The following is a 19,841-nucleotide window of genomic DNA, read 5'->3' on the forward strand; positions in this document are numbered from 1 at the left end:
TCAGTAGTTAATGTCATCAATGCAAATCATTAGTTTGTGAACAGAGGATAGCTCATCAGAGGAAAAAAATAAGTACAACTGTGTGTCATCTGCATAAGATTGGTAGGACATATTGTTATTCTTTATGGCAGTACTAAATAGGAGCATGTAAAGGTTAAACAGCAATGGAATAAGGACAGACCCTTGAGCCCCTAGTTAAATTTTGAGTTGTTCAAGTTGTAAATTGCCATTTGAAACATAAAAATTTCCACCCTTTAGATAAAATGAAAGCCAATCAAGAACCTGTTCTATTGAACCAACTGTGCCATGCAGCCTTTGAATTAAAATGTCAGGATAAACAGTGTTGAATTCAGGAGTGAGATCCAGAAAAGCTAAAATTCTTTGTGCGTCACTACTGATCTTTAGGTTATTGATAACATTGATGAGAAATTTAGAGGGTATGGTTTTGGAGGGGTTAAGTAGTTTGTTAGTGGATGAAACTACAAAAGCACAATTAGACTGGTTATTGTTAATGAACTGGAAGATGTAAGATTGTCTTGTTAATTTTATTTTACTGCAGTAAAGTGCATTTTTATGGCTAGATTATCCAGGTCATTTGTCACAATAATTCAGGGTTAAAAATACTGGCTTAGATATATACATACACGCCAACTAATATTTGGTAAAATGACCTTTTGTAAATTACACCTCAGTGCTTTTGGTAGCCATCAACAAGCTTCTGGCATAATTCCGGCTGGATATTTGACTGCTCACCTTAGCAGAATTGCTAGAGTTCATCTGAATTTGCTTCCAGGCACTGATCCAGCTTTTAAGTATGGTCCATATGTTTTCAATAGGGTTGACATCAAGACATTGGGAAGGCTATTCTGGAAGCTTAATGTTTGCCTGCTCTATCCATTCAAAAACTACCTTTGATGTGTGTTTTGGATCATTATCTTGTTGGAGCATCCAACTGTGCTCAATCTTTATCTCATCTTATAATAAAACTTTATTTGGCTTGTCCACATGGGTAGATGCAAACGTCAGTCGAGCTTGGAACAGGAGCTTCTTTCTTGGTTGATGTAAAGGTTCCTTCACTGGTGTTCCAGCAACAGAACTGAGAAATCATTAAAAGCCCCAAATTGCCATGACATTCATGCCCGTACTGTGGAAGTGTACAGTATGTGAACGTTTGACTAGCTGTAAATACAAAGGTCACCTCATCCAAAGTAACAGGGTAATGTTACACTAAAGAACTAAACACACATACTGAACATACTAAATAGTTGTGTTATACAACTGTCTCAAAATAAGAGCACCAAGATACGTCATCGACAACTGCACTTCAGTTCAAAGGACAGCAACAGTAACACCTGCATTCACAATTCACTGGAAGCTCCCCATGAAGGAAACATTTTTCAATGCTATATATATATATATATATATATATATATATATATATATATATATATATATATATATATATATATACATATATATGTATATATATATATATATATATATATATATATACATATATATGTATATATATATATATGAAGGAAAAGGAAATGAAGACATTTTCTTCCCCAAGGAATCCAATTACAATCAACTCTTTTAGAATATTTACGGTAATGTGATCCCTGCAATTCTGCACGTTTACAGTTGGGTCTGGGTTTCCACAGCTTGTTCGCTGGGTGGACTAAAAACCATCTGGAGTATTTTAGCACATTGCTTTTCAATTACCTGCTATTCTTGAAGTCTTTGCCTGTATTTTTCATTTTCCCTCGAACATTATGTTTGTGTATTATGTGCAAGAGAAATTCTCTTCAATAACATTTAATAGGCCTACCTTGTAATAAAACTTGTATAATTACAAGGCAAGCAATGGGATTGCAGAGGAATATACTGTAACACGTGGAAGACCTATGTGATGAAAGACTTGCTGAAATTGCAGCAGGCACTAGCACTAGTGTTGTTTCTGCAGTGAATAAGATGCTTTAATGTGCTTTGGCTGCTTGTATGAGAAAAATATAGCTTAGCTCAACTGTATCAGTGTAGTGTTTTTTTTAATACAATATACTACACTACAATGTGTAGATAGAAAGCAAAGCTACCTCTTTCTGCTATGTGACCTATTTTCTCCAGGTCTTCAACAAATCTTGTTTCTACACATCATGACTCATCATTACTCATACGAATAGGGTCTTTTAACCGAAGGAAGACAAAACTAACGTGTTCCGCATCCGTCTCTTTGTACTTTATGTAAAAAAAAAACCCCAAACAAACAGAGATTATTTTTAATTTCTACACAATTTCCACGGTAAAAACTGCAAAGAAGTGAAAAAAATCCAAACTGTTAACAGTTAACTTTTTAAAGTTGTGTTTTTTAACATTTAAATGTGAAGAAAGAATTACAGAGATGTGGTCTTAAATTAATGATTTTACAGCTTACATGTTTAATGACTTTAAGAAGCAAGAATTGGATACACATGTTTGAACTCGCCAAAATCTTTTAATAATGATGCTGAAGACTCTATGATGTCTTTTAGCTTCACAAGGCCAAAACCGATTAACTACTCATTAGTTGATTAGTTGATCATGATTGCATACATCTGGTTATTTTTCATCGGCAGCATAAAAAGGATTTGTTTGACAGCACTCATTGGATTGACCAATACTCAGAACAATGGGAAAGTCCAGTTGAATGGTGGTGGGTCGGAATTTGTATTTTTGGGGGGGTCGAGGGTTCAGAGGGAAGAGATGAATGCAGGTCTGAAATTCGTGTGTGTGAGAGCATGGAGTGAATTCAGCATCCTGACAGCCTGATGGACGAAGCTGTCTCTCAGTCTGCTAGGTGGTTCTAGCCTGGAGGCTCTTCAGTCTCCTTCCTGATGGCAGCAAACTGAAGAAGCTGTTGGACGGATGAGTGGAGTCCCCTGTAATGCAGAGGCGGGTGCAGTAGATGTCCTGGAGGGAGGGAAGAGAAGTACCCACGATCCTCTCCGTTGCTCTCACTACTCGTTGTAACTTTTTCCGGAAGGACCCAGTGCAGGAGCCATACTACCCAGTGATGGAGCTGGTGAGGATACTTTCAATGGTGCCTTTGTAAAAGGTGCTCATGATGGGGGTTGAGGCTCTTGCTCTCCTCAGTTTGCAGGGAAAGTAGAGTCACTGTTGGGCTTTGCTGACCAGTGATGCAGTGTTTTGGTTTTTTTGTTTTGACCAGGAGAGATCTTCTGAGATGTGCACACCCAGGAACTTGGTGCTGCTTACCCTCTCCACAGCAGCACCATTGATGGTTAGTGGGGCGTGCAGGGTCTCCTAAAGTCTATGATGATCTTCTTAGTCTTCTCCACATTCAGGTACAAGGTGTTGTTGCTGCACCACTCGGCCAGATGTTTAACTTCACTCCTGTAGTAGGTCTCATCGTTGTTGCTGATGTGACCTCCCACAGTTGTCTGCAAACTTTATGAAAAGGCTGAAGCTGTGTGATGGTGTGCAGTCGTGCATCAGCAGAGTGAAGAGAAGGGGGCTCAACACACATCCTTGGGGAGCCGCTGTATTCAGTGTTCTTGTGCTGGAAGTGTTGCTGCCAACCCGTACTGTCTGCTTTCTTCCTGTCAGGAAATCCAGCAGCCAGTTACACAGTGAGGTGCTGATCCCCATCAGATCCAGTTTGTGAATGAGTTGCTGGGGAATCACCACAAACTGAAATGGGATGACCAATAAAGCCTCTGCTCCAAAATCAGCACATTCAAGCATGACTGAAATTTGCAGCTGCCTTCATGGCTGTGCAGACCAACTTTTGGACAAAAGTTTTAGAGTCAAATGAGACAAAGATTAAACTATCGGGCCACAGTGACAAGAGTTTGGAGGCGTAAAGGTGAGGCTTTTAAATCTAAGAATACTTTAGCAGCTTTTAAGGATGGTGATAGTAGCTTCATGATCTTGGGCTGCCAGTGGTCCTGGTATATTGCAAAATGAGAAGAAGTAGAACTACATCCAAATTGAAGAGCTAGATGGTTGAAACTTGGACACAGTTCAAACAGGACAATGATCCCCAGCACCAGCCTCAACCCAGGTCTGACACCAACTAATTTAAAGAACTTTGCCAATTCTGCCAAAAAAGTTAGTCAAATACCCAATCCTGGCTTCTTAATAGCTACCAAAATCATCTGGGTGAGGTACCACTTGCTTCACAAGTTGGATTTATTTTTTTTAAGTCATTAAAGGTGTATGCTGTAAATCACTCCCTGGGAAGGAAAATGAGTGTGTGTAAACTTTCAACCTCAGCTTTTTAACAACATTGATGCACTGTTCACTAAGATCCACTTGGTGTCAGCAGTGTTCAGTGGATGGATAAACAAACCTGCTTTCACAGCCTCAGGCCCCTTCACCAAGTTATTTTCTGCCTGCATAGCAGGAATTAGTGCAGACTGTCTCCCAGAAACCCTTTATGCAAGATTCAAGAGTCAAAACTTTAATTGTTATTTTGTTTTCTTGTGCAAGCGTAATAATATTGCAGTCATGCCAGCCTCACATGCTGTGCTAACATTGAACAACAAACAGTGGCACATTTTGGAAAAAAAAAAAGTGTTAGTATTAAAAAAAAAGTAAAAAGTAATGAATAAGAAATATAAAATATATTAGACTATCATTGTCATTAAATGACACATGAGTTTGACTGTTTATGTTTTCATGCTAATACAGCCTTATCCGTTGCAACATATTTTGAATTCTTTGAAGGAGTAATGGTTAATTAGTTGAGCCAGTCACAGCTAGTAGAAATATCTAACCTGTGTCCTGGGCACAGGTTAAACAAGATTTGTGCAACCAATAAAACTGTTTTCTTGTTTGGTCAACAGGTGTTGGTCTTCAACTGCTTCGCATTGTGCTGGTTTTAGCACACAGAAGATGCTCTCTATTACATTTCCAATTAAAATACACATGAAACAGCTTATCTGACTGTTTACAGGATAATAATACAGATTGAAACTTGCCGATGACATAACAGGACTCTTTTATTGCTAGGAAATAATGACAGCAATTTCCCCATGCTGTCATGCTTCAGCAATGACAAACAAACCAGTCATTTTTATACCTCAACATACAGTTTGTTCCTGAAAAAAACAGACTGTGAAACTGATTCAGCAATTACACGAGAGGAAGTGAATGCTTGGCATGTCATATTGTCCAACAGAAACCCATCTGAGAGTATGAAGATTATGTCATTCCTTTTTGATTTACGTTCTTGAAGACACTATGTGGAAACATTTCCTCAAAATATGTTTTCTAGATCAATGCCAATGCCAATATGTCACCTGATGACAAAATAACCACAACAAGCCAATCATCTACTCTGATCTATTCATTTATTTGAGATCAAGGTTTTCCACATGTTTCTTAACATCAAAGTTCATCCTCTACTAGGCTCAAGCTGGTAAGTTGTGCATCAGAAAGGCCACAAGAAGCTCCCTTATTGTGTATGGGTGATTTAGAAAGGAAACACATTGAAAGAAAGCATAGCACTTGAGTGTGTGTGAGCTCTTTGTGTGTGCTGTACGCCTTATCTCTGGTACGTACGTGTGTGGCAGAGTGTTTGAAAGCGAACACACAGAGAGTAAGTTTTGGGTTTCAGCAGCTGCAATCACTCATCATCAGCAGAGTTCAAGAGCTCAACAGTGAACAATCCTGTAAGAAACAGAAAAAAAAGTGTCTTCCTTGTATTTTTTTCCTCTATCTGGTAATGAGATTTTTAAAAAAATTTTTTTACAACCAATGATGTCTGGCAAATCACTACCAATTTACATTAAAAAGCAGCATTGTGTGTACTTCAGCACAAAGTAATGACTCTGGACAGGTTGCAGTACCTGAGGATTGGATTACACAAGCTGTCTATCAACACAAACTAAATGAGCCCCCTCAGGACATGAGGGGTAATGCGTAAATGTCAAATAGTATTTGGAAGTAATCCCTAACATTTGTTTTTAGGAGCTAGGATTCCCAAATGGGTGGCGTTTGATACCAGATACCCTTAAAAAAAAAAATCACAGGAATCCATTGCAAAGTTGGCTTGACTGGTGTGTTATTGACAGCTTCTCTAACACAATGTGGACCTTTTTCCTCTTTGATACCCACTTATCTTGTCCAGGTCAGCAAAGGTCGCATGAGAGTTACACCCTGGACAGGCCTGGCTATCTGGCAGACAAACATAATTTTTACAACTATGGGTCATTTAAGGTCAAAAACAAGTCAGACCCATTAGGGGTGGGTGTCTTTTAACTGTGAAGACCATTCTGTCCAAGTCTGCAAATAATACCAATCAAAACAAAAAGTGGCCTCAAGGTGTTTTACTGAAAAGAACAGCAATAAATCAATAAAGGTTAAAGGGAGTGCCAGACTAAATACTGTTCAGCATGAGAATCAGTGATTAGTCAATAAAATACATCAGAAGAAGCAGTTAGAAGAACTCATATTAATTCAGACAACCCTAAATTAACCAATACACTTGAGGATAACAGGAAAAACTGGAAATAACCCTAGAAATTTGGGAATGGGCAGCATTCTGGTAAATCATACAAATAAAATGAAATAAAGGAACACTTTTTATTCATTGTATAGCATGAAGTCAGTTAAACTTCTGGTTTTTTTTTATAAGGTCAGTTAAGTAGCAGAGGAGGTTGTTAATCAGTTGTCAATTAGCTGCTTTTGTGTTAATGAAATCAACCCCAGAAAGTTTGGTGTGTCTCCCAGCACAGTCTCAAGAGTGTGGAGGAGATTACAGGAGACAGGCAGTTACTCTAGGAGAGCTGGAAGGGGCTGTAGAAGGTCCTTAACGCATCAGCAGGACGGATATCTGCTCCTTTGTGCAAGGAGGAACAGGATGAGCACCGTCAAAGCATAACAAAATGATATCCTGCAGGGCACTGGTGTAAACTTCTCTATCAAATAATCAGAAACGGATGGACCTTTACAGGCTAGGCAGCAGCACCCTGACTGTCATTGACTATCGGGATGACATCCTTGAACCCACTGTCTGACCTTATGCTGGTGCAGTGGGTCCTGCAAACCTGTGGTACTTTTACTTTTAACAATGATGTTCTAATTGCTGATTATCTATCTATCTATCTTTCAATAATACAAATTTAGGAATAATCCCGAGAAACCACAGAGGTCACACGTTAAACACACATAGTGTTTCGTTCCTGTATAACTTTCTGTACATTTGTGTTTCTGTCTTTCTCTGTCCTTCCCCCTCCTTTATTGTGGGTACTGTACAAGCACGTAAGTGGTTTGCCAGTGAGTGCACTGAAGCATATGCGTCAGCACACACCTCATTTGACTCCTCAAATCCTCCTGTTATGGAAGCATTATCTAACCATTCAGCATAACAGTGAATTACAACTTCACTAATATTGACACAGCTCTTTCTAATGAAAGAACAGGCAGCTTAGGCAGATGCACCAACAGGTTGTAACTTATTGTGAAATACAAGAGGAAGGGCACGTGGGTTAGGCCTTCCTTGACCTACCAGGCTCTAGTGGATAATTTATTTTAAAGAGACTTCCTTCAAGATGCATGTTATATGACTCAATATATATTGCACTGACATTAATGGGAAATTTGACTCAAACTTATATTTTGTTGGGAAAAATAAAAAGAGACCTTTTTAATGGCATGGATGTGCAATAAAACACATTAGCTCTTATTTTAATTGATCTTTTTATGGTTTTAGAAACCATAAAGAAAATATGGCTATAATTTTAATATTTAAAAAAATTAAACAATTTCAAATTTTACCAGTTGGCCAAATGAAGAGCAAACTTTTCCAAAGGCCAGAGGATATTTGCAGAGCAAGGCAACTACTTTTTAGAAGTATTTTAGGCTATTTAGCTAATCATTTATACTCAAAAGTAAGAAGAATGATCAACATTAAAATAACATAAAAAGTCTTTAACGCTCGGCTGCATCTATTTTTAGTATAAATCTTTCATGTAAACTGTATTTTTTGTGTGCCTAGGATCATGGTCTGGACCCACACTGTAAAGAAAACATGAAAAAAAAAAAAAAGAAATAAGCAAGAAAAAAGTCAAACAAAACAGATCATGTTTCTGCCAGTAAATAATCTGCTCCTTTTTTCATTAAAATAAAGTTTCTGTTAATGAAAAAAAATTATAAAAGTGAATTTGTGGTTAAAAAGCTTATATCCACAAAACATTACATGGTAAATTCTTCCATTTTAAAATGATGCACTGTTCTGTTATTTTATTTTTAATATTTAAATTCTTTTTACTGTGTAAGTTACTTTATTACATAAACAAAGCAGTCATCGTCTGGGGGAAGACCAAGTAAACCTTTACAAACATGACCCAAGAGGTTGTTTCTCCAGAGAGAACAACTCTTAGTCCACAGAGGGCCGTTGGTTGCACACTTAATACCGCACAAGGATTGGAAACCTCACTTCTGTCTGCTGTTTCATAAGTTCCCACAGCAATAAAAGACACAAATGAGAAAGGCAGATTAACAGACGCTGGCTGGCTCTTCTTTTTTTTTTTTTTTTAACTTTCCTTCTTGTACTGGTAGGTGACTGGTGTTCCATGACCCAGTTGGCTGTGTTGCCTCTCCTGTGTTTGAGTATTTGTTTCATTTGTTATTAACATGTTTATTGTCTTTATCTCATTTTTCAAGTTCCATTAATTTAAAAAAAGGATACATTACACTCAGAACGTGAGTAATATACAGTCTTACGAGATCATCTTTGTGGCTCAAGACTACACAATTAAACTTGACTCACAGCTTGGCATTTAAAATGTTCCGAGTGAACAAGGTGGTCAGATCATCTCCAATGTGTAAATTATGAGACCACTAAATCCACAAAAGCATAGTTTTGCATGACCCTGGATTTGTAGCACTGCTGCTGGCTGTCAGGTTATACTGACATCCAGAGCACTTTGTTCTCATTTAGAAAAGGGTGCTTGACTGGTAACAGCACAGAGAATCATAGAAAAATACACTCCCTCAAACATGTGCTCAAGTAATCAAGGAGCAGAGGGAGGATGGCAACCTTTCAAAGAGTAGCTTGCGCAGAGAGTAAGACAGCAGGCCCCTAGGTGTTCTTCAGATTTCATGCAAAACCAAACTGCTCACTTGAGTCCAAAAAACTGCGTGTGCCTAAAACTACAGCCAGTTGAAGAAAGTACGGCAGATTTCTGGGAGAATGACAGCGATAGAGTTAGGCAGAAGTGAAAGAGAAAGAAAAATGTTTGAATTGTCCCAATCAGATATCTCATTCAGCCAGTTATATTTAGGTACTTTCTAGTGTTTCTCTATGAATAAACCCTTAGAAGCAGAACTGAAATTATTGTGTCTGTCTGCAGTCCTGATTTTTTCTTTCTTTCAGAGTTTTAAACCAGGGCAGACATGATGTCACCAAAATCAGCAGAACCATCTGAAAGAGCTAACAACCCAGAGGGCAAACAGCGCACCTGTAAATGAGTTAGCTTTTCAACATAGAGAGAGTGGAGATTCAGTTATATCATTACATCTCACTAGAAGCCTGCAATGGACCTAAAGTGGCCCGAGTGTTGGGATCTAGCTATTGAGTGATTTCCAAAAATTTTCAGTCAGTGTGAGCATTTTCCATTTTTGCATTTATGTATGAAGCCCTTTTTTGGGGGGGGGGGGGGGTGAGGGGTCGTTTGGGAAATATATTTGACTTTACTGGAACTTACTTAAATTTTAAAGTTTTATCCCTCCCGGGGAATGGTGCAAAAAGAATGGGTTGTTACTCTTGGCAGGGGCTGATCCGCCACAATACCCAAAACTCAGCTGGCCCTTTTTACTCGTAAGTGCTGACTTTGACTGACAAAATGCTGACTTACTCATCAGAAAGGAAGCAGGTTCTGTACACTCTGCGTGTAAGCCGGAGAAACATCATTATTATCAGATTATAGGAAAAAAACGAATATGTATTTGGAAAATGTGAGCACTGGAGAGTGTTTTACTCTACACAATAAGTTTTTTGAACTACGGGAGGAAGATGGGGTAATGTTCACAAAATAACAATTTTTGTAATAGCACAACCTCATCTTATCTCATTTATCTATCCATTTTCTTGAGGTTTTATCTGATTCAGCGTTGCAGGCTGGCTGGAGCCTATCCCAGCTGCCACAGGGCAAAAAGCGTGGTTTGTTCCCATCTCCTGGAAAAATAAAGTTAGCTGTGCATGATCTTCAAGCATGAAGAAATTAAAATACATACATGAATTCTCTGTTTTCTTGATCCACCATGAAACGCTTTAACAATAACATTTTCTGAATGTATCCGATGTATCTGTACGGTCTTGCTCTTTCTTTTCTAGTAAGCCAAGCAGTTTTGTCTGAGACATAAATCAGTCAAACCCCAAATCTGTGCCATAAAACGTTTGTCTCACAGAGGGATAAACTTGTTGATGGACCCTGACAGGGGTATGCAGCATAAAAGAGAAGCAACACGCGATAGTCTGGAAGTCATTATGCAAAGGAGTTTAACTCTCCCTCTTTCAGTCTTCCTAAAGCCACCAAAGTCCCTGAAGCCCCCAGAAGACTATAAACAGGTTCTAAGAGCATTCTTCAGGGATGTCTGTTCAGCTCCCCCCTCATCTAAACAATTCACACATCCCGCAAACATGTGCGGAAGCTTTAAACATACACTTTTACCTGCATAGTGAATGAAACGTTTGCTATGGTACCTTGTAAATATATTGGAAGAGCTCCCTTTCCATTCTACAGCCTGGTTCAGCACAGGTAATGGATTAAGTGCAAAGAGATGAATGCAGATAAAGAAGCTTTTAGGACATAAACTGAAACAAAAGCAAGACTGGTTAATTTCCTGAGAGTTTGTGGGTATATGGCTTTAGATGTCTGTGCACTGTTTGGTCATCTCTTTCATGTTTCTTTCTCACTACCGCTATTTGGCATTCCTGCAAAGAGTTAGGCTAAAGTAGTCAAAAAAAGGGAAGAACACATATAGTAGGAAGGCTAGGAGGTACATTGTTTATGCAGTCACATTTATATCAACAATTTAGTTTCCAGGGTTTTAATCATAGACCACACAGATCCTTTCTTTTTGTTTTAGCGTGTTTTTGCCTGGATGTTTTTGGGAAGCCAGGCGGCTCATCTAAACAAGAACTCACTCAGTGTACCACTATGGTCTGCTTGTTAGTAGGTCTTGTTATTGTGTGTTTGTGTGTAGTGTGTGGGTGATGAAGGTGGGTTTTAAAAAGCAGCTGCTGACCAGTAGCTGTAATTCATCCCACAGACAAGCATTCCTCATAAACTACAGCACTGACTGGGCTGTTCCCCTCACTTACATGTTGAATGTATACATTTGTTAAAATATGAGTCATTAACTGGTCTTTTAGGGCATGCTCATTTTCCACAACGTGACCAGAAAAGGTTTAGCTAGAGTTCAGTCACAAAAGTTCAACAAAGGAACACTTTTATTCTGCACAACAAATTAAATACGTTATATCATGTATGTTTTATTCAAATATATATGTATGGCCAGTTGTTTAAATCAAAACAGATTTTTTCTCTCTTTTTTTGCCTTTGTAACAATTTAATTTTTACTCATTACACACTTTCTCTAGATTGTTAAGAGTCTGTGGAGGATTCTGCTTGAACTTACACTACTGTGCAAAAGCATTGAGCCACTCTCTCTTCTTTATATTTTTCTAGGAAACTGGGAAATAGGTACAAACACAAACTAACAGTAAATAAGGCAAAAACAGAGCTTAAAAAATAATATTTTGCATGGCCAACTTTATTCTTCAACACAGTCTGAACTCTCCTAAACAAATCGTAATTTTTTTGAATAGTCTTTGGGAATACTTCTCCGGTCTCCTTGAAGGAGTTTCAAATCTCTTCTTTTGATATTGCCAACCTTTTGTTCTGCTTTCTGTCAAGATCATCCCACACTGCTTCATTAATGTTGAGTTGGGAGACCAGTCCATGACTGATGGTGTTCCTATGTGTGTTTTTCTTTCCAGGTATGCTTTGACTGTACTGGCATGTGTTTGGAATCACTTTCATTGCTAATCAGATGCTTTCAAGAAGAAAAATCTAACTGTACTTTTCTGCATTTACAGTTCTATCTACTCATAGTGTTTTGCTTAATCTTGACCCTCTCTCCTGACGTCCTCTGTATATACTGACGATCATTTCAACCAAAATCATCACCCCATAAGACCCGTTGCTACTGAATTCTAGTCCAATTTCTGTGTATTTGGCAGACCTCAATGTTTTTTCCACGTTTCCCTTTACAGCCTCTTGACAGCTGCCCTTCCACTGACTCCATTTATGATCATGTTTCAGCGAAAAGTAGATGGATCACCTGAAGGCCAAGACCAGGCCCAGCATCTTTCATGTTCTGTGTCTCATCTTTGCTGGATTTTTGCTCCCGATTTCTTGTGGACATGATTTTTAGATGCTGTTGATCTGCTGCAGTTTTCTTTTTAGGTCTGTCATATCTTCTGCTATCCTCCATTTGCCCAGTTTCCTCAAAGTTTTTAAGGACACACTGCACACTATCCTAAAATATAATAGCTAATAGCTCTTACAGAATCACCTTTCTGGTGCAAAATATATATATAGTTTTATACCCAGCAGGACCAACTCCTCATAACACAGTCTCGAAAGAGGTAGAACAGGAACTGCTATAAATAACTGACTGTTGGTGTCAGTGCCTCGTGGGAAAAACAAATTGTGTGTGTGTGTGTGTGTGTGTGTGTGTGTGTGTGTGTGTGTGTGTGTGTGTGTGCGCGCGCAGATCTATCCATGTGAAAGTTGCTCCGGCATCCAGGTCTTGTTGTAAAGTCTACCATACAATTGCTTATCTGATATTCCTGACCCGACTTGCCGAGAAAAGTGGAGGCGTGTGTGTGCGCAGATTTGTTTGTGTGGGTGGTCACGCACTGTTGAGTTGCACTAGTGTTGTGATGAAATCAGACCCTGGTGTTTAGAAGCGCTCTGCTTGCTGAGTGGGCTGCTAGATCATTAACATCAAAAATATCAACTCCTACATAAAACTCGTCAAATGAGAATTACAGAGGACGTTTGGTTTAACCTTTAAAAGAAGGATGAATGTTTAAGGTGTCGAGGTTCCAGACTCATATTACAGTGTTGATCATTCATATACCACATTTCCAAGACAATGAACTGTCCAGTTTCTAAATGGAACTATAGCAGCCCTCGTGAGAAATCTTTGACAAGTGACTTCATAAAAGCTAAGCTGTATTCAGCTGCAACACAGGTGACACAGACTAAGCTCTCTCTCTATAGGAGTGTCTTCAGAGAGCTTATCTTTGATTCATGTTTTTCCTTTTCATCCTACTTTATAATGCGTACTCACTCAAATGTGCAATCCTATTTATCCCTATTATATATTCTTTATTTATATATGTGTATATGTATATATATGGTTTATTTATGCTTATATCCTTACTCTCATTCTCCTTATTGTATCTGTAACATGCAACTTCTGTCGGTGCTGTGCTACTGGAAACTGAATTTCCCGGCGGAACCCACCCGAGGGATTAATAAAGTTTCATCTAATCTAAAGAACATTTTCAGAATTATTACAAAACACTGTCTTAGGAATACAAACAGTCAAACCAATATCTCTTGTGCACAGTTAAAGAGTGAGTTTGGCATCATTCCCACCCGCACACCAAAATTTCCAATTCACTTCCACAGCTAACCAAGTGATTAAAGAGTGATTGGAGCTTTGAGGTTGTAAAATCTTTGTTTGTAAAATTTATTATCAGGGAACAAACAGCAGTAGAATGAAGCATATTTAAGATAAATCAGTAACTTTCTGTATTATTGAAACTTTACTATTGCACTGTTTAATGCTTAATAATACAAAGGTATATCTTTATTTTGAATTATAAAGTTATCATAAAGTAATTATAAAGATCCACACATGTACACACACTTTGCATCAGACAACTGTATCATTATTTGATTGCATTAATTTATGTTGATTATTTAATGAGTCAAAATGTTGTATGTAGTGTTATGTTATGCATTATATGTGTGTCATATATTCATCTTAGTATGCAGTTGGTATACATGCTCATATACAACATTAGAAGTCACGCTAAATATGTACATAGACAGACGGACAGTCAAAAAAGCAGGTTTGCCAGCTGGGATCAATAGCTCACTCTGCAGTATTGTCCTACTGGAAGTACAAACAAAGCCGTGAATGTGCTGAACTCCGTTGTCAACAGCTGGCACGTGCACACATGGAAAACATGTGTTTGTCTTTCCCAGATCAGAAACGTCCAGCACAGGACAAAGAAGGCATTGTTAGAGTGTTGATCGGGTCTAATATCTGCATGTGGGGCATTTGCTAATGATTCATTTAGAGCGGAACCAGGATCAGATGATTTAAAAGGCTAACTAGAGGCCCGGAGCAGAGTTTCCCTTCATTTAATTTATCTTTATCTCAACCAGCAGGGGTCTAGTTCCTGGTTTTAAGTGAATTTTACTTTGTTCCGGAGAAAGCCATCTTCCACATGGAACCACAACTGCATTCAATTATTTGTGTAGTAGATAAAATCTGACATTGAGATGCAAACTGTTTATCTCTGTAGGTAGTTTGTTTTCCTTAATGTCTTTTCAAGACTACTCAGATAAACTTTACTCATAAACTGGGGCTGGTTGTATAAACAGAACTCTGGTTTAAGTCTAATAAACAGCCAAACTACACACAAATATGTGTGAATTGACATTTACAGACAGCACGCATACTCCTGAAAATTAAAATTAAATTAAGTAGTGCTAGCTAAAATGTAAAAGTTTTTAACAGCACAAGGGAGAAAATGACTCTTTTTTTTTTTTTAAATGAGCCACAGCACAAATCATTTCTATGCAATGATGTGCTGCAACATTGTGATCTTGAAGGAAACCTCAAGGAAACCTCAAGAACCTTCTTTCGACATGACAGAGCACGCTTACTTCACTTCTGGTGAAAACCTACCTCCAGAAGACTTAAATGACCATTACTGAATGGCCTGCACAAAGCCCTGACTCGAATCTCATTGAAAATGTGAGGGGTGAATTTAAGACCAAGGCCCAGGCCTGAAGACCAATACAGGTGGAGGAGCTCAAAAGATCTGCCAAAGAAGAATGGGCTGGTATTATTCAGAGGAGACACGTGTGAGACTTGTTAAAAACTACAACAACAAACAGCTAAAAGGATACAAAATTGATTATTAGCATCAGGAGCGCTAATAATTTTGACTAATTTTGATTTTTGTGAAATAATTTGCTGTCGGGCTCAACTATACCAGCTGTGCTAACTGTGCACAGGAATTTATAGCACTGTCTGATGAGTAGTTTAGATTGGCTCATTTAGGTACAAAGAGTCGTCTTGGTGTCAATTTGTGTTTTTTTCTTTGTGACTTTGTAGGTAAGTTATCTGAAACTCATTTCAGTGGATAGTTGACTGTAAGCATATACATGTGTATGTTCATCAGATACTCTGTATGTGAGAAAAAGAAAGTCTGTGCCGTCCACATTTGCAAATCATCACTGAAAAAACAAAACAGTTCAATGAGTTGCCACATGATTCATGGACAGCTCCAATACAAATATAACAATGATTTGGATTAAAGTTATTTATTTACTGTCGAGCTAAGTAATAACAACATGATTAAAGAAGGGGAACAAAACTGTATGGAAAAATGCAAAATGGTCTGGTGTTTGCAAATGCTTAAAAAGGGTAACAATTTTTCCTCCTGTCTACATAAGGTAAACGCCCCCATCTCATCAAACTTTTCTAATAGCCAGCTTTAGTATCATCTAAAATCATGGTTATTGTTTTTCATCCAACTAAAACTAAACAATAACATAAACTAATCCACATGTGAACACCCCATTAACACGCTGCCATACTGTTAATATTTATGCTTGGTTTTGTAATAAGCTTAAAGTATCTGACTACCCACAATTAGTGGCTCAGGTCCTGATCTTCCATATTCCTTTGACTGCTTTACACCCAGCTGTTGCACCCCGCCTGTAAAGGAAAAAGCATGGAATTAGTTACCAAGAACTTTTCATTTGATTGTCAAATGCTGAGCAAGACAAATAAATGCTACAGGATTAGATATAAAGGAATCAAACTATTATACCGCAATACAAATATTATAATAAATGTTAGAATAAAACATTACAGAATTATAATTTATTGTTTAACTGAAAGGTCGTTTGTCAAACTTGGCCTCTCTTGCTTTCGTGCCAGCACATTGGCGGATGTACGATCCTTGTTCACTTGTAACTCAGAATTTTGGACAATCCTTTCAAAGATCCATTCGCATCTGTTTGTTATTTCCAACAACAGCAATGCACCAGATCAATTATTCATTGCCAGCATCTGGTCAGTGTGCATGTGTGTGTCCAGTAAATGTAGCCAGTTTGATGATGAATTACTTTGTAACATATCCTTTAACAACTTTCTCACGAGCTCGGCAAATTAAAACCTCAATACCGAAATGCTTTTCCAAAATGAAGTTGCATGAATTTGAGTTCAATCTGATATCCATCATATCACATTTTAGCAGCATTTTATATAAACGCTAACACCTGCTCACAATTAGCCTCTCAATCCGAACATATAGGGTTTAAAATTTTGATGTAGGAGTACTCGTGGAATAGGCATGTATGTACATCTTCAGATATAGGTAAACATAAATGTATTTTCTGTATGTTCATATCATCTTAGGTGTATAGGTCTGCAGCATTCTTTTGAGGCAGCCATGGGGCCACGGTGGTCTTTTGTTATAGCGTCATCTGTTTTTCATTTCTGACTCAGCAATATTGTTGCCACATGAATTAAGCTTCATGATTTCCTTGCAGCTTTTTGCTTCCCCATGAGGTGCTCCAGCACTGTACGTGTCACCATTGTTTCCAGCATTTGCCATTACAAAGCTCTAACCATTTTCAATGCAGGGACATACAGCTACCAAATGTGGTGTAATCTGAAAAGCAGGGTCAAACTTTTTCCCGTGAATGCTTTAAATCTGTTACCAATCAGGAGCTACATCTGCTGCAAGATTTGCTTGCAGGAATTTTTAAAATTGTGGTTTTTCTTTTAAAGCTTGCCTCATGAGATTCTGGTATTAAAATGATACATGCAGGATTTTTTTAATGAGTGCTAAGTAACTCCTAAAAAAACAGAGAACAAATCAAAGTAATGAATGCTGAAGAATATGGGGTGAAAGTAGAGGGCAGATAGTTAAGGGTTCCCTAAACAATGCGAAGACAAAGACAAGAAAAACCACCAAAAGAGAAAGAATACTCCTCCTCCTGTAGAAAGGAAAGGATAATATGGGTAACACGAACCGTCATTCACTGACAGTGATTGCTTTTATTTTTCTAGCTCTCATTCACCTTCTCCATGGTGGGAAGGGCTGGGTGTAGGTGACGTTTTTTTGGCAATCTTGGGGAAAAAAAGAACCCTCCAGCCTTTCAGTGTATGTAATTCAAGTGGTCTAACAGGAAACTAGACTCCTGCACCTCCCCCCCTAGGCACTTTATTCAGGGTATAGAAAATCGAGGCCATGACGTAAGATTTTGGCCACTCACAGAGCGTAAGATTTTGTGGCGCAATGGTTTAAACCAAGGACTTTCCCCTTGGGAGAGCTGAGCTTGAATTCAAAGTCAGCCTCGACTTATTAGGATGTGCCCTTGCTCATCTGGGGGGGAAAGGCCTATTATTAGCTTTGATTTTCACTTTGATCCACTTTTCTAACAAAATCTAACATTTGTTTTCATGTTAGCCCTGTTTGTTGTCCATCAGCTCCTGGGGAAAACATCTGGCTCTTTAGCCGCTAATTGCTCCACTATGTCCACCAGTTACATATTAACTGTCCTTTTACTGTGTGGTGTTGGGCAGGTTATGTTCTTTTGGTTTCTCAAGCTTTTCATTGCCAAAATCAGCTGTGCTGTGGATGCTGCATTTAGGAAAATAGTGAGATTGAGCCAAAGAGGAATAAAATAGTCCCTAGATTTAAAGAAAACAACTAATTTGGTTGATGATTTGTCTTATGCATGACTTGTCTCACATTACTTAAAGTCAGATCTTAGATTGAGTTATTATAATAGCTGCTAGTTGAGGACATAATATCAGATATCATTAATCCAACCTCTGGTTTTGTTGTGTTTTAAAGTTTAAATACAATTCACAGAGTTATTTTCTTTGGACATTCACACCAGTGAAAACATTCTAAGATGTGTTCTGTTAAAAAAACAACAATGATAAGAATAACAACACCTAGGGCAAAAAAAACCCTTGTTTACTAGATGTATTTATCACTTCAGAAGAACATATTTACTGGACATCTGTAGATATTTTCTGATAATAATCATAATTATTATGCTCTAACTATTAATAATGAAGGAGCTGTGTGATTGTGTAATAGCACAGATGACAAAAATCTCCCAGACTGCAGAGAAAAAAAAACAGGTGGAGGAAAACAGCTCATGATTGCATCACTGCTCATCTTACCTGCTTCCCCTCAGGTACTTCTTAGCTTTGTAAAGAAAATAAGAGAGTAAATAGATTTGCAGTGATTTGAAAAGGCTTCTTTGACTCTGCAGTGGGTACATCAAAATGATGACCATCCAGGGAGGAAAGAACAGAGAGATGGCAGGTCTTTGTAGTTTGACTCAGATTTACTGCAGACGGGCTTTGAAGAAGATGTCAGCCTGCTGATTTGCTCAATAAATCTACAGCCGTCTCGGCCTTTCTTGGTTTTTGGTTAGTCATCCTTTGATGTGCCCTTGATAGCAAGTAAAGAGCAGTCTGTGAATGCTGTTTGGTCAAACATTTCAGAATATCAGTACTCTGTTTACAAATGTATGGACATGTATTGGTGATAACCATGAATGGCTATCACCAATACATGGTTTGATTTTTTTTGTGAAACCAATGAGTACAATATCTTAGGAATACCTTGATTCAGATTTGCCATAAAATGATGGATGAACTGATTCAAACTCGGTGGTTCAAGGGTCAAAATTCAAGGTTGTTATCACTTCACAAAACACACTGTGGCCTTAACTAAAAAATTCTCTCATCATTATAATAAAGAAGCAGAAGGTTATTATGATCTCATATCTGCTCTTGTCTTTTGAACCTGTCATATAAGGTGAACCTGCAGGAAATACTGTCTGGCTCTAATATCCGCCTGGATTCAGGAATGAACTGGTCAGAATTTTGTTAAAAGCAGTATTTTGTAATTAGGTTTTGTTTTGACTCATTCTGACTTTTTGTTTCTACTTTTACTTTTTACTTTTAGTTTTCTTTTTAATTTGTTTCAGTCTGAGTTTAGAACTTTTGAAGTTTTACTGTATTTGGGGCATATGCCAGATGCAAGATTTAGGAAAATCAGTATAAATACTCCATTAAAAACACAGAAGTTCTTAAGAGCAGTTGACTTGCAGACTTATAGACATCCAAACTCTCAGTAAACATGTGAACAAAGCCTCATCAGGCAATTTAAGATGATACATTTTTACCAAATTACCATATAGTAAAACTATTTCCTGTATTTACAATTTTTAGTTTTTTTGTTTTTTCCATGTTGACAAACTCCAGACAGTTTTCAGATGTTTAAATTATTTATTTATCAGTTAACTGTAACTAAAAGTAAAGGTTCACAAAATGTGTTTATAGCTTTAACTCAAAATCCATATGTTATACAGTTACTAGGTCACTGTGACCTTAGATCTGTGCCTCTCCTGAGAATGTCAGACATTATTGTAGGAAATTGTGTGTGGGACAAATGTCTGACGGGACTCAATAATGAAGTA

This window comes from Astatotilapia calliptera, chromosome 10 (assembly GCF_900246225.1).
Source record: "Astatotilapia calliptera chromosome 10, fAstCal1.2, whole genome shotgun sequence".
Classification (NCBI taxonomy): domain Eukaryota; kingdom Metazoa; phylum Chordata; class Actinopteri; order Cichliformes; family Cichlidae; genus Astatotilapia; species Astatotilapia calliptera.